Below are 3,938 nucleotides of genomic sequence, written 5' to 3' on the forward strand. Positions count from 1 at the left end.
ATTAAAAATTAAAAAAAAAGAAAGTGGTGTACAAACACATAGGCAGAGATTGATAGAATGCTAGGACAAGACAGATTATATCCCCTTTATGTTCCTGAAGACACACATGTGCCTGTAACACACAGACAGACAGACAGACAGACAGACAGACACACACACACTAAAAAAGTAAAATGTTGGCCAAGTAAAGCATTGCAAATTCACAGAATCTGAACTTAAAATTAAAGTATTTAAATTATTCAATCACTTTGTAATATTCTCTACTGTAAGGGGAAATAATAAACTCCAAGTTCTCCATTTCAACAGCCTTGTCAAATACAAGCTTTACTTCTGAATTATATTGCCACTTCAAAAAGATACATGCTAGCTTTGGGGAACTGAAAAGGAAAAGAGAGGGAAGAATACAGATTCCTTGATAAAACAGAAGACAGAATTCCTCTGAGGTATTTCAGGCTCCTGGTGTTCTTTGTTCTAGACTAGAAATGCCGAAGAAAAAAAACTGTCGCATTTGATAACGTGGATTGACCGGGCTTGGGGAGGGTTCTTAAAGAACCTCTTTCCAGTTTTGAACAGGAAGAAAGAATTTGGTTCGGTTCTTAGAAGCCAGTTGCCTCTAGTAAGGAAATCCAGCAGGGAAAGTAAGCATCAGGGACGGGAGGTGTCAGAGACTAGAGCTGAATTGGCGAAGAAGCCACAGTTCGATGGCCATTCTAGAACCAAGATGAAAACAGCCACCAAGGAAAAGCAAGCCAGAAAACCCTACAAATATGAGCTTTAGCATAATAAACATGGATAAATAAAGAAAACAATCACAAAAAATAAAAACACTCCAAAAGGTATAAAGTGAAGCCCCCTCCTAAACCTCTCTGCCATTCTTGAAAAGCAACATCAATGAATAATTTTTTGTGTGTTTCCAGAGGTTTAAAAAAAATCCCATTTCAGTGATCCAGCAATAACAAGGCTAGATGCCAGCAAAGTGTCCATCAGCAGTGAATTAGTGAAATAAATTACAGCACACCATACAATAGGACGCTACTGCAGAGAAAGCATTCATTAGAGTGCTTTCACAGCGAGGTCTGCAAATATATCATTCCATGAAGAATGCCGGGTTTGTAAAACATGATCTGTCTCTCTGATACAGGGCACATTAGCCTCATTCAAAGGCAACTGGGCCAGTATTACCACTAGGGTGGGTCTCATTTGAGAACTCAAATAAAGAAGTCACAGAGCTGGCAGCAGTACACGGAGAGGTCTATGACTACAAAATGATGTTAACATTGCAGCGCCATGCATCTTAAATGTCAGGTACTCTGCTCTTGATATGCGCAATGTACCTCCCCTTTAACTTGTGGCATCCTGAAGTACCTTGTTTTTTGTTGTTGTTGGTTTTGTTTGTTTGTTTTGCTTTTTTTTTGAAACAGGGTTTCTCTGTGTAGCCCTGGCTGTCCTGGCACTTACTTTGTAGACCAGGCTGGTCTTGAACTCAGAAATCTGCCTGCCTCTGCCTCCCAAGTGCTGGGATTAAAGGCATTCGCCACCACCACCCAGCTGAAGTACCTTGTAATGAATGATAAAGTTCATTGTTTTTTTAAAAAATATAATGTGTGTGTGTTTGTATGTGTGAGGTGCATGTGTGAGTATGACTACATCTGTGTGCAGACCAGAAGACAACATCTGGTGTCATTCTCAGAACTGCCACCCACCTCCTTTAAGACAGGGTGTCTTGTTATTGTAGAGTTCACCAACTAGGTTAGGCTGACTAGCCAGTGAGTCCCAGCAACCCTTCCCTCTCTACCTCCCCACCACCACCCCAGCATTTTCTGTATGGATTCTGGGGGACTCAGGCCCTCCGGCTTGGGAAGCAAGCACTTTACTGACTGAGCTATCTGCCATTCCTGCTCATTGATTTTAAACTTGATGCTTTGGGTCATGTTTTAATAGCTGGGAAATCAGGATATTTCTTAATATCTCTCTTGGCCAGGCTGCAACTTGTAACTGAGCTCTCCATGTTGTATGTGAGCAGCAGACTTGTAGAAGAGGGATCAGTCATTGAGATATTTGTGAAGAACTCCTGTTTGAATTGTATCATGGAGTTGGCTCAGCAGTAAAGAGTACTTACTGCTCTTGCAGAGGACCCAACTTGTTTCCCAGAACCCCCATCAGCCAGCTCTCAACCATATATAAGGAGTTAAAGAAAATTTGACAGCCTCTTTGGGCACCTGCACACACGTAGTACACACAAACTCATGCAGGTCTACACACATACATACCAATAACAATTTTAAAAAATTGATCTTTAGAAGTCTTTTAAATGTTGTATCCCCAGGATGACGTAGCACAAAGGGGGATAGAGTTCTTCTCCCTCAGGGTTTCAGAGGACTCTCCATCCATCCACCCTGGTGGGGAAGGCACAGTGGAGGGTGGGAGAGAGCGAGTGGCTGATATGAGCTTCTCATATCACAGTGAACCAGGAAGCAAAGACATAAGGCCAGAACTAGGTGCAGGTAACTTCAAAGGCCTGCCTCTAGTGACACACTTCCCTTTGCTTCCTAAAGGCTCCACAGACCTCCAAAACACAAACCTGTGGGGGACATTTCACGTTTAGACCATAATAAGGGTCGTGTTGCTAATCTCAACCACACCATCATACCTTGCTCAACTAGTGACCCCCCCCCTGTATTTGCCCTTGAACAAATACCAGGGCCATAGTAGACCCTTCCACCTACATGCTTTCTCTTAGTCTGTAAGGTTTTCAGTGGACTCGGCCTTCTCCTGTGAGGGACATTGGTGTCAGTACAGACAGCATGGTGTCTTGTGTGGCTGAGGTGGCATTAGAGCTATATTTGATTTTCTCTGGTCTTTGACACCATTGTAAGGCCTTTCTGTGATCCGCCGGCATGTTAAATAGAATCCTCCCTCACTGGTTATCTGTGTGTCTTTTAATTACCAGTAAAGGCTGAATATCTTTTTGGTATGGTCATTACTCATCTGTATTCTTTTGTAATTGATCTGTTTTATGTCCTTTGCCAATATTTATATTTGAGTGTCCACCTCTTTTTATCCACTCACAGGAACTTTTTATGTATGAAGGATATCGGTTCCTTCTGACACATGTTGCGTTTGTCTTTTAACTGGTCAAGGTGTTTCTCTTTCTCTAGAGGTTTTAACATATAAGATACCCTCACAGTAAAAGGACCCGAGTCAGCACAGGACACACCAAGACCAAGCTCTCGGCGCATAGGAGATTTATTTGCCCAGAGGGACAAAGGGCAGGGACAAGAGATAAAGACAGGAAGCAGAAGATGAGGGAGAAGGGGAAAGGAGCAAGCGAGAGTGGGAAGGAATATGGCCACAGAGACAAAGGACTGCCTCTGGATAGAAAGGAGACAGATTCATATAACTAAGGTTTTACACACCGTGTTTTATTTATGACTTTATCTTTGATGAAACGCTTCAAAAGACTCCCCCATATTTTCTTCCTCCTCCTCCTCCTTCTTCTTCATATTATTATTATCATCATTATTATCGTGTGTGTGTGTGTGTGTGTGTGTGTGTTCAGGCATATGCATACACATGTGTGGAGGTCAGAGGACAGCTTTGGGAGTCAGTTTCCTGTGTTTTCCACTGTGAGATCAATCTCAGCTCATCAGGCTTGCTTGCACAGAAATCATTTTTACCTGCTGGACCATCTCTCTAGCCTCTCCCCAGCCCCATTTTTCTGCAGAGAGCTGTATGCTTTAAGCTTTTACCTTTTTAATTTGTCACCTCTTCCACATTTAAGTCGATATAAACATGTACAGTGTGGAAATCTGTATTAGTCAGGGTTCTCTAGAGTCACAGAACTTATGGATAAAAGAATTTATTGATGACTTACAGTCGGCAGCCCAATTCCCAACAATGGTTCAGTCGCAGCTGTGAATGGAAGTCCAAGGATCTAG

The sequence above is a fragment of the Mus caroli genome, chromosome 9 (genome assembly GCF_900094665.2).
Source record: "Mus caroli chromosome 9, CAROLI_EIJ_v1.1, whole genome shotgun sequence".
NCBI lineage: Eukaryota > Metazoa > Chordata > Mammalia > Rodentia > Muridae > Mus > Mus caroli.